Below are 13,372 nucleotides of genomic sequence, written 5' to 3'. Positions count from 1 at the left end.
AACACCTTATTATAATTTCCTTTGTTGCTGTGTTTAATGCATAATAGGATATCAGAGTTGACAGAATTTTTTATTACTTGATCTGAGTTCTTAGAAGCATGTCACTGTATTGGATGTACATGAGAAATAAGATGCCCCCACTTCAGATATTTTAAGAACGTAGACAATTTTGATTGAGGAAGTCTGAAAATTAAAATAAAAAAGTAAATCAACCTTCAAAATACATATATGCATGAACTAGTAGAAATTGGACTGGAACAAGAGTATCCTTAATCAATTGTTAGTATTTTAACTGGAGTATTATTCAGTTGTGTAAATTTATGCACCTATTTTCCTTATCTATCTTAATCCTAAAAATCTCAATTTCTGGCCTCAATACCTATAAATAGATTTGCTGTAGGGATGATAAACAGTAATGAAGCTTCATTTTAAATGCATTACATTGAATAGTAATAACAGTTATGTTACATAATACATAATGATATGTATCATTGACCTTCATAGAGCCATTGATGGAAGTCTTCACAGTCTGCACAAACAGATTGCTGTCTATGGTTTTAAAACGTTCAAGCACATGTGTAAGTATTTGAAAAAGCCCAACAAATTAAAATGGGTGTCAACTCACTTAAACTAGCAATATTCTACGTGGATCTTAGTAAAATCAAACATATCCAGCACAAAAATAGGCATAAAGAATACTTACAGGCCAAGAAAGAACAATTTTATTCCATTGTAAGACACAGTTTCAGCCCATAAATGAAACAAAAAAAGAACACAGGACTTAGCAAGACAACTCCATTCATCTTCACTGAATCTTTTAAGGCAATAGGCTTGGAAAACTGAAGCAAATTATAGCCTGTCCTCTGGCAGTGAATGGCTGTACATTAACAAAATCACAAGGCCTCTTTCCAATACCCACACAATACACAATACCACTGCAAAGAAAGGAGAGGGAAAGGGAGAAGAAAAGGGAGATGGAGACGGGAAGGAAAGGATAAGGGAAGTGGGGAGAGGATGGAGAATTCCAACAATTGTGTAAGATTATGGAATCACATTCAGCATTGTGCTTAGTTATCCTATTTTTACTGATTTTTTTTTTTGAGCTGTGAGATCATGGACTTGATGTGCTGCATTTTGGTACAATACAAATAGACTTCCAGCTTCTGGAAGAAAAAAGTTATGTCATCATTGAAGTATATAACCATACACACACACACATTTAAATATACTTGAAATAAAAAAGAACCCTCAGCGTTAAGAAACCATGAGTTTAGAAAATGCCAAATTTGACTATAAAGCTTTTTAATAGCTTTGGATTGTACTGGTAAACATAATCAGTATCAAATCCTTCATGCTTCCCTAGAGTTTAAAGAATGAGAAGTGATCACAAAGAATAATTGTGGAAGTCATTCTTTTTCATGTGTATAAATAAGATATTCTAAGAAAGAGCTTGAAATAAATTCCATCAAAATTCATGCTATTTTTTAAAATTAACCTAAACAAACAATTCTTGAGTTAGTCCCAAACTGAGAATTTGTGATCCATCTTTTGGCTGTAGGATCGTTTTACAACAAAGTGACAAACCTTGAAAATGAAGTGTTATAATGAAAAGTCGGTGAGACCCTGAAGCATAGCAGCAGGAACAGTGCTCCTATAAAATTAGGAAGAAAATCATACAGCTACTTTAAAAGCAAAGTAATAGCCAAACAGCATAAAATGACATCAAAGCCAAAACACAGAAACGTTTTAAAAGAAGAGAGTAAATTCATCATTCTGGCAGTCAGTAATTTTATAAAAGCTCCTGTTCTCATTATGCCTTTTAGTGTTTTAACTATGGATGAAAAATAGAAACAATTTTGGGCTATTCTCAGCAGACTCAAGTAGGTTTAAGGGTAGCTGACCAGATGGAAGAGGCTTACTTTTAAGGCACTATATTTTACCTTCTGTTCCCTCTGGCACTGAAAAGAGAGGAAAGCACTTCTGAAAATTTCAGGCTCTACTTGTGGAAGCGTTAATATATGTTTAGCTCAAATTATTTTAAGTAGGCTGCTGTAACTGCTGAATTTACTATAATAAAAACAATTGGAACATGTTTCATGCAGCACAGGAAGTGTCTGGGGAAACAGCAATCTTTGAAGAACTAGAACCTTCAGGTTAATATAGAGAAAACAGTGCACTTGAGAAAATAAACGTGTTCTGTAGTGAAACGCAAGAAGCCATAGGTCAAGAAAGATGTCTATAGATCATGCGTAATAGATATTTAAAGCTGCTATCAGGGAAAAATCCTACTAGAGATAAGATTATTGTTCTCTTGGCCTATGGTTTGAAACCTACCTCATATACATGAAAACAAACTTTGTCTTCTGAATGCCCAGTGCAGAGAGGTTATCTTTAGTCTTAGCATGTTCAGAACCATTAGTGATGTCCAGTATAGAGTGTGAAACAGGTTAATTCATAAAAAGTCTCTGTCCATTTTAGCAAGCCATAGTCAACAAGACTTAGCTGACTCCTCCCATTCCATCCAGATAATATCTCTGACAATGCTAATTGGGATCCAGCTTTGATCACACTGACACTATAACAACTGTGGGATAAGCATGATATTCCCTACCTAAACTAAGTTCATCACACAAACTGCAAATTTTATTTTCATTTTAACTTGGAATAGTTACCAAAACCCTGTATTAGGCTTTAGCAATAAAATCACAAGTAACAGAATGACAATGTTTTATTATGTTAAAAAAGTTTTAAAAGAGTTAGCTTTTGTTTTGTTTTCCTGTGTGGGTTTTTTTTTCCTTGTTTTTTTTTTGTGGGAAAACTCATGCCCAGAAGTAAAGTATCTGTGACCTTTTTATTAGCTGCCACTCAGGGTCAGCGATGTTGGATTCTCTATATTTGGCTGCTATATATAACTAGTGGATCTTGAACTTTTACTAAGAAAAATGTCTTCTCACTAGCCTGCAAGTGTTGTGTTCAATGCCAGCCTGGAGATCAAAGCTAGTAATGATTCTCTGTGCCATTTCTGTTGAAAATGCATTCAGCAGTCCACTCTGAGGTATTGTGTAGTACTTCTGAGGAGGGTAAAACTCATAATGCTTTCAAAAGTAAGGACTGACTTCTGAAGTAGGCAATAAAAGTGGAGCAGATTCCTATCTATTCAATAAACTGAGTCAAAGTATAAACAAGAAGTTAATAAGTTGACTGGGTGCGTAAGTCCCCAGTGGCAACACAGACAACATCTCACAAGTGCCAATATGTCTCGTCACCTTTCATATAGGCAAAACAAGCTCTTATCTGCTTTTTCTTCTTGAAATTATCTTGACTGCAAATGCTGGCCAAGGCATAGGCTTTTCAAATAATGAAAGAGAAAGACTCATTTTACCATTCTATCTATCCCAAACAGTACAAGTTATATTGTGCAGTTGCATTAATTTCGTCACTCCTTCCTGGCCTAATTAGAACTGAAAGTATAAAAGATAAGTAATTCAAATCCACAGATGAATATGAATTATAGGGTAAAAACAACTGCTTGTTAGGGACCTAATAGGTTTCTGATTTTTTCACTGGCCCTTAAATAAAGAGCAATGTGTCTAAAATAAATTACAATAAATGCTAAGAAATGAAACCTAGGAAATCTATCAAAGAAGTTATGGTTATTCAATAAATAGTAAGCTTTTTATTAAAATAGCTTTTGTTAAAGGGTGCAATTAATAGCATTACTGCAATTGAAACTTGGAGACGTGATGTGTGAGCCAACAGCTTGTTCTCTTTTTGTGCTCATACTACTTTAGCTTATAGAAGTTGAGCTAGTGAAATTGATGGGGGAAGATTCTTTTTTTGAAACATGCTTCCTGCTATCAAGAGCTGGGCTCTGACAGCTTCTGGTATGACCACTTGCCTGGCAGGCATCTTGGTCTTTTTCTTATATATCAAACTGAATAGAAGTTCCTTTGATTTACAAGTCTTTAAGGCACAAAGATCAAATTACACCTTTAGAGTAAAAAACCCATAAAGCTAGATGAGGATTTTAGGAAGAAGGAGAAATTGAACAAGAAACAGAAATTGGGCATGAAGTTTCTAGAAAAGAAAACACAGGAACGTCCAAACTTGCACACAAATCTAAAGATGTGATTGACAGAGAGAGACTAAGTGTACAGATAAGCAGCAGGAAATCAGTCAGAAACTGACTTTAAGTTCTCTACCATTTGCAAATTTTGTTTTAGGTGAACACTTATGATAGTTTTCCTATAGACAGAACCAGTAGCTTTGTACAATCCCTGACTATGATGCTCCAAACTAATTACTTCTCAGTCCTGCCACTCTTAGCTGTGGGAGTGTATTGACATTTTACCATAGAGATGTCCAGCATGAATAAACATGGAATTTAAGCACATATTCTGATTTTCTTCTCATTGCACTCTTAGCAATAATATTCCTGGGACATGTTCACTTGTGTACTGTCCTGGTACACAGTTCCTGGCCATGCGGTTCAGTCTGCAAGACATGCCAGAATGAGGGGTAAATATTAGGGCAGGGGTCCACAGTTGAGAGTGGAGAGATACAAAAGGATTTTAAAAATCTAGTTACAACTTGTAGTCCTTCCCACACATCTCATAAAAAACACATAAAATCAACAACCTCAGTAAGCTGATGAATTCCACTTACTTGACTTTCACAAGTTCTGATTGTATTGAAAGTTTTTGTAGGAGTCAAGTTAGCAGTGTTGCCTCCTTCTCTTACAAACTGCAGTTGTCTAATCCAGCTAATTAGGATTAAAATGAAATTATGTTGAATTCAGCAGTGCTTTTCACTCCTGAATCCAGTATTTCATCCCCAATTATGATTTAAAAATACTGATACCAATTATTAGCATTTCCACACACAGTACTCATCAGCTTCTAAGACAAGCATCTTAGGCATTGGGGCATTGTACATTTAGGTTTTACAACCTTCAGATAGTAGATGTCAGATCATATTCACCTCAAGGCAACTCAGATATGTGGACAGACAAAGTTTTACTCCTCCAAAGATAAAAAGAGAGAGACTAAGAGAATAATCTAGTAGCCGTAAGAGGAAGCCAGGGGAACAGTAATGGAGCCAGGAATTGATCCTTGAAGATGCAACTGGTAATTGCTGCTGATGCTAGATAGTCCTAGTAAGTACAGCTGCTGTGGTCCCATACAGACTCATTTATCCATCAGTGACTATCTGACAGCAGTCAGCCAGCTTTCCAATGCTCTACAGTATGCACAATACTCAGAAGTTTGGCCATTTGTCTCTCCCCTCAGTAGTTCAATGTCCACAATGCAAAATCCAGCTGTCACATAACTGGAAGCAAAGACCCCTGAAACAGCTTAAGTGATTTATCCAAGGCAGGTAGACAGTGGCAATTCTGCTTTTGGTTCCTAGGCAAATCTTCCCCTTTGGGACAGACTTGCCTGACACAAATACCCACTTATTGTCTGGAATACCTGTGAAATGTTACTATGTCATTTGTCACCAGCCACTTACTTTGGTTTTGTAGCCAGAGCTGCTGTTTCAGAGAAGTTGTGCATCCTGGGATGCACTTAGATGCACAAATTAAAAGGAAGAGTATGACCATCACTATTTTGTCTTCAAAACATAATATTCATATAACAACAGGATTTCTAAGTGTGAAGGTCATCTTCACAGTTGCTAAGGCCTCACAGCGGATGTTTTAATATAGCACCAGAAGCACAATCACAGCAAATTGAACTGTCAATGAACGTTGCATTGATTCCTCTTGCATGGGCTACTTGACAGCATTAGCCCTGAGGATTTACCATGACTGTGTTCCAAGCTTATTGAAGATGGTCATTAAAGAACAGCAAATCATCATCCATATGACTACAATCTACAGTTACTCAGCTATGTAAGTCACATACTCAAGCTCAGTGTTTGCATATTGATTATAGCTTGGCCTTAACAGTTTGCCACGTAACTACCCATCCCCAGTTTTTCTGAATTCAATCATTAAGAACGATTTCATTTTGAAGTCTATTTCTCCCTAGTGAGCTCTTAACAGTTGACAATAGGTCAGAAATTGGCTAGTCCTCTTGGGAAATAGGTAAAAATTTCAGCCTGAAATGGAATTAGTGAATTTTTTCAAAAAAGGAATCTGTCAATCTTGCATTGTTATTACTGTGAAAAGAGCATTAAGTAATTTTTAAAGTTTTATTAGAAAATGCTCTTATGTCATCAGTTCTTCTTGTGTATTTTTAGATCGATATTTGGAGATTCCTCAGGTATGTCCAACCTTCTTTCCTCTTGTATTAGCAGGAATTGAAAACATCTGCCTAAAGCTATAAAATTCTAGAATGAGTTGACAGTATAAAGCATCATACTGAGAAGATGTTGCCCAGCTACATCAGCTGAGCCAAAGATACACTACATATGATTCCTGTATGTTTATGATAAAGAATCTGCACCCTTCTTTTTAATAAACAAAGGTAAATGTAGACTCTGAATCAAAGTACTTCATCTGTAATGCTGCAAAGCCAAAGAGCTACAAGATTTACTGACTTTGAAATTGTGCAGCTCAGTTATACTACAGACATTTTGTTTAGCAGAATAATCACTGGTTTTCAAATTATACACAATTTATGTCCTGTACCAATGAAGAGTTAACATTCAGATCTTCCACTGATGTTGAGAATTACTGCTCTGCATATATTTATATTCACATTCCATTTACAGCAAGTAGGGACAGTCTTTACAGATAGTACTAAGCCTGGAGCTTTTCAAAATAAACAGGTCCCATCACATACTAGAGCAGACTTTACAGTAGAGGTGTCATAGTACTTGAGTAGGATTGGATTCCTCAGGCACTTCTGTGGAGATATATTGTAAGCATATCCTGTGTATTGCAGTATCTACCCTCATACTGTGTAATGAGGGGACACTGACATAGCAAGTTGACTTTCTTCACTGAATGCCCCATAAAACTGATAAATATTGACAACTAAGATTGACCTTTCTTGCTACATATGTACTGATTGTGTTTTCTATTATTTAATGGGTACATTTATGGTGGGACTGTGTTACAGAAGATCAATTTTAAATGTTAACTTTGAGAATTATTTCAGCTACAAAGCAAGACTAAATGTTACTATGATACTTCTGTGGGTTAAACGAATTTATAAATACATTTGAAATAGGTTTTTATATTTATAACTCTAAGAAAAATAGAGTGGAAATAAGTGCAAATTATACTCAAATGTATGGAATAGGTTTTTCTAAAAACCATTAACTTTAATGTGAAAAATATTTCTGTTTATTTCTAATTTATCCTTTAATTATTCCCATCTATATAATGTTTAACAGTCTTTCAAATTATCGTAATTGTCTACAATGCTATATTCTATATTTTATATTTTACAATGCTTTTCTTGCAACACTTGAAAAAAAACCCAAACAACTTAAGTGGATCTTGTCAGGAATAATTTTCTTATTGCATTAGCCTTTTTTGAGATTTTTTTTTGGGAAAGGTCATGTAAAATTACAACAGAATTTTGAGCTCCAATAGAGTCGTAGGCGTAAAAACAACTCCCCCTGAAACCTCATCTGTTACACTAGAAATAGCTGCATATTTTAATTCTGAAATGTTTAATTATAACATGAACAGTTTTGTCTGATTTATACACTGAAAAACACATATTTCCAATCTTTTTGTGAGCTAACTTTTTCCAAAAGCAGAATTCTCGAGTATTATTTCTGGTGATTTAGTTTGTAAGATCATATTTAATGTTATTTATCCTTTGCAGGTTTCATTAAATAAATCGCAAAACTTTAGTGCAGTAATGTTGCTTTTAAAACCTATTTGTTTTTTATCCAGAAGAAAAATACCTCCCTTGTTAAGATAAATGACCTTCAAAGATCTGTAAATTAGACCAAATTATATAGCAAGGTGACATTTATCAGTAATGTTTTACCCTGCAAATGACTGAGCATACTGGCCTCAGGCCAGATAAACAAGTAATGGGCTATTCACTCTATGAAGTTTAATCCATGCATAAATTCTTTGTGTTATTAGAGAGCAGTACTCAGTGTCTAGCAGACTGACTTTATAAAGAGCATGTTAGAAAATGTACAGTGGACTTAAAGCTGTGTTTTGAAGTATGCATAAATACAGCAATGAGACACTTTAACTCATAATCATAGGAGATGAATGTCAGACAGTATGATTCAATGAAGGATCACAGAAATGCTCAAGCCGTATCACTAGCACATGTGTTGTCTTACTTGAAGCAGCATATTCAGTGCTGTCTTAGGGAACTTTATGATGTACTTTATTGGGTAGTGTATGTATAGCTGAGATTTAAACAAGGAACTTGAGCTTGGTGAAGCTTAAACTAGGCAGTCAGCAAGAGTGAGAGAAATTAAAACAAATTACTGAAGAACCATTATTGGCTATATGGTTTTATCAGTAGAGGTTGTATTTCTTTTAAAGGGTGTTTTGCCAGTTCAGCATATTGGCCTAAATGAATGAATGCAAACAAAGTCTGTGGCTTGAAGTAAATTCTATTGTAACAATAATTCCATCTAGTGAATAGTCTGCTTTATGAAGGTTACAGACAACTAGCTTTGCTACCAGCTATAAAGAGAAGACAAATACCTTAAGTTCATAGGACTTTATTAATTGAAAAAATGAAGAGAAAGGAATTCAACTCAAGGTATCTTGGCTGAAAGGATGTTGGAGTGCATGAGACAGAAAAAACATGCATAAGACAAATTGACGGGACAGTACATTCAGGTCCCAGTGCTGAAAGCCTAGCCAAATAATACATTTAGGTCTCAGAGCCTTAGCATCACACCATTTGCATTTCTACAGCTTGCAGGAGCAGTATCACCTCTTTTTCTTTGAGGGGAAGCTAAAGGGGCTACTTAAGGAGAAACCCAGCCCTTGCAGGTCTGCATGGGTTTGCATCCACTGCTGTATGTATGTAGGGGGATCCCAGATATACAACAAGTTCTGGGCACTATGTTAGACCCTCTGCTTCTGCTCTGTCGAGTCTGCTTATTTATTTTCTTGCTGTCATTGCCTGCCACTCACAAAGCAGAACGAACACTCACTTGGCTCTGTAGCCCAGTTTCCCTCATTATATTTGTGCCCATACTAATCACATTAAACACTGCTATTCTACAGGAAAGAAGTGAGGCTTTTAACCTGGAAGGCAGAAAAACTTGGCTGGGGTTATTAAAAAACAGTCTTTTTTTGCTTCCAACTTGTGGCATAAAGGGTTGAGATAATGACAAATCTGACCAAAACACATTAGAGAAAAAAAGAAAAGAATTCTTAATAGCATTCATTAAATTAGTTTAATAGTCACTGGTCACAATGTTAATTTATTTGCTCTAAGACTGTTGTGCTTGTTCCTAAAAGTTCTTTGGGCAGCACTTTGCAGCACGTATTCCCTGTTGTGGTGTTTATCACCTCTGGGGGCTAGGCTAAGGTTATAATTTTATAGACTTATAATACTGGCTTATGACACAATAGAATTGCTGCACATTAAAATAACCTAGCATTTGTACTCAGCATCGCTGTCACCTCTGTACTTCGGGAGCCATCTGTTGGAAACTATTTATAATTACACCTTTTACCTTTTCTCAGCCAACCTATGGAAGAAACATATTCCCATCTCTTCCTCTTCTATAATCTAATTACAATAGCTTCTGAGAATTCTGAAAAATACCTTTGGGATATTGATGCCATCATGGGCCTATTTTTAGGAATCATAAATGTAATTTGGATCTTGTTTGGGGTTAAGCAGCTATTTGCAGCTACTCCAGTCCCTGTGGCTACTCAGACTCTGGTGACCGGCACTGCAGCTACACAAACCCCAGCAACAAATGATGCAGCTGAACCAGAGAACCAACGCATGCTGGTATAAGTCGCCCCATGTACAAGAAGAAATATACATGAGACAGCTCTCATTTAGTAAGGAGAGGTGAAGCAGGTCCATCACAGCAACAGGAAGAAGAGGTAGAAGTAAAATCTTGACCCCTATCCCTGAGTGACCTGTAGGGTATGTGAAAGATTTCACTCATTGTCTGGATGAGCACATTATTACCTGGCTGCTCCCATGCTGGGATAAAATGGTTAGTAGCCTGGAATCAGAGGGTAGGAAAGCCAAGCAGCTGTGGTTACTTTCTAAGGAAAGGGAATTGACAAAGCAACTGGGAGAGGAACACAAGTCCTCAGCCTCTGGAAGCCACTCCTGTCAAGCATGAAAGAAAGGTATCACTTCAAGGAAGAGGTTATATGTCACCCAGGCAAGTGGACCACAATTGAGAGATAGCCAGTACTTAAGGAAATTAGCTGTGATATTATTTATTATAACCTGCAAAGCATGCAGGTTACCCACAGACCCAGAAGTCCAATGTACACAGCCCATGCAGCAGAAATATGTACAGAGCACATCATCACTGAATGTTAACTCATTGGTAGTAATGACCTGGAGAGATAAAAAGTGGCTCACCAGCTCCAGCAATACATTAAAAAATCTCTCTTCCTCCTTATGGATTTGCATCTTGTCTGTATATTTAAATCAGAAATGTTTGAAGATATGTAAGTATTCAATTTTGATATCTTTGAAAAAGCCAGGCCTATGTTTTTCAATTTGAAACTTGTAATTTTTGAGAAACAAGCATAAATTAGAAACAATGTTCGTACTACAATGAAACATTTCAGAATTAAAAAGCATGGCTTTTTCAAGTGTAATAGATGAGGGTTTCAGAGGCTGGAACACAGGGAAGATGGTTGCACTCCAGTCACTTAGAATTGACTCAAAACTTCTGAGAGAAGCTGATGTTTCTGTTCTTCACAAAACAGTCTTAAAAAGTGGCAGCAGTGTATGCAGGGATAGGTTGTGATGTTTGCACATTGCATTTTTCCATGTTACTGCTCTGCCCTCTCCTGGGACACCAAGGATGCTGCTGAGCCAGCGCACAGCAGGTGATGGCATAAGCAGAGCAAACAATGCAGTAGGAATGTACTATTTCACACACAAGACCCTCTGTGAATCACTACATATCAAGTGAATCACTGAACATCAAGTAGGAGAAGACAAACAATCTAAAAACCAAGACAGTCTGTGTACACATCTGCTATTTACTGTCTCATTCTAATTAATACATTTAAAAGAAAAGTGCAATTTTTTGTTTTGCTTTTTAAATCCATAGTGACATTTACTTTTTTATTACATTACCTGAATATTTTCTTTCAAATTTTGAACTTGAAAAAGTAATAGATATATTTTTTTATGTGGAGTTGTAAACAGATATTTATTTTTTTTTAAATCCAAAACTGTACGGTGATCATTTATGGGTTGGTTTTGACTGGCATTTATCCTTCTTTTTACTTACTTTTCTGTGGAAAGAGGCATTTCTAGGTAATTTCTGATCAATCACTGATTGCTGGTCACCATTAGGTGTAACAGTTCAAGGAAACTTAAGTGTAGCATTTTGAAGTGAGAATGTTTGAGTCTGAAATGCATTTTAAGAACCTAAATTAAACTCCTGTTTCCAAAGCTGCTGAATGCTTCAATACCATTTTGGGGAAAAATAACCCCAAACCAATTCAGAGTAGTTTGAAAGCCTAAAAAGCAAATAAAGTACCATAATTTGAAATTGTCTGTTTACCAGCATTTATGGAAACTTTTAACCAATTGAAAGCCAGGTCAGAAGTTCACATAAGTACCAGTTATTTTTTTAAATGAAAACACTCTTTTTGTGGTAACTGCTTTCTGATGGGCCATTCTTTTCATCTGTCCTTTGTACAAGCTAAAAAGCATTCTATTAATAACGCTTGACTACATAACTGTCACTTTACAGCACCAATATCCATCAGACAAAATGTGTACATCTACTTCAATTACAGGATACAAGAATAAAAGTTACACAAATAAAGTGTTTCAGAGACAACATGCTATTTTGATTGACAAGATCTCTATAGCAGATTATACCTTCTCCAGGTGAGGTAGATCTCTTGGCCTTGTGAATTTTGATCTACACTTTATAAAAAATTAGGAGACAAGAACTTTGACCAAAGCTCATCAGCAGTTCATCAAGGCACAGCATAAGTACACTTCATGAATTGTTCATTTGCCATTTAGTTAATGCAATGACCTGTTGTACTGAGGATAAGTTATTAAGTAATGAAACAGGATGATTGGATTAAGCTAATTACTTGCTTTGAAATGACATTTGTACATAGATTCTTTGGCCTTGCCAGGATGAATTATATCATTTAAATGGTAGTTTTTGCATTCCATTTCACAACTTCCAACACCATATTTTACCTGATAGATGAGATCACTAAAATTGTGATCACATAATACACGACTTCTGTGAAACAGACTCTATAACAGACTCTATACCAGGAATCACATGCTAATCAACCTAGCCTGAGATGCCTAGGCAGAGGATATAAGTATAATTATAATAATGGATTCAATCAGATTATTTAACAGAACCAATATTCTAAGCAGACAGATACAGAATATACGACTACAAAGTTTCATATTGAAATAATTTACTGTCAAAAAGGCTGCAGTATGAAGGTTTCTTACTTCTGTTGAATTTTACTGGTAAAACTGGTTCAGGAAGTAGAAGGCTTTATTACAGCATATCTGTTGGGGACTCTGAACAGGCTAGAAATTCCCACTGGGCATGCTCCCCATCTGCTCCTTTTACTCTGTGTGCATGAAGTGAGCAGTTAATGGCTCTCTGAGCAGGAAAGTACAAGGCTGGTAGCTGTTTCAAATTTAATCCCACACCAGACACAAGCCAAATGAGAAAATATTTCTGTGGTACATCTCTACCTGCACTGTATATCCCATTATCTTAATCCACCCTGACAATTCTGCCACTGCTTCTGATAGGCTTCCTGACAAGAATCACTGAATGGAGAAGACATGATCCATAATCAGTGTATCATCAGCTCAATCATTACAGCCTCTGGTATAAAAAACAGTGGGATTACGGTCAAGAGAGGCTAAAGGTGTTGAAGGGGTGGAAAGAATAGGAGGAAAAGAGATAACACACTGCAAAGAAAGAGAAAGGAATAAAAGAAATAGAAGCAGATGGAAAAAGACAAAGATATGTCAGAAGCAGCACACACTGGCCAGTGCTGTGCTACCCCAAACTGGCCCATTCCTGAAAAACCTGCACTGGCAAGGATAACTGTCATAGGTAGTTTTTTGAGTAATTCTTGGTTTTGGACTAATTTTGAGGTGGAAGGATCTCAAGAAGTGAATAAGCTTTTCTTGTGATGGTTAAGCACAGCTCAACAGATAGTAGTCCTGACCTCTCTTCACAGCTTGAGGCTTAGGGGAAGGCAGGTGCCAGGGTA

Source organism: Melopsittacus undulatus, chromosome 6, assembly GCF_012275295.1.
Source record: "Melopsittacus undulatus isolate bMelUnd1 chromosome 6, bMelUnd1.mat.Z, whole genome shotgun sequence".
Lineage (NCBI taxonomy): Eukaryota > Metazoa > Chordata > Aves > Psittaciformes > Psittaculidae > Melopsittacus > Melopsittacus undulatus.
This window is presented reverse-complemented; position numbering follows the sequence as displayed.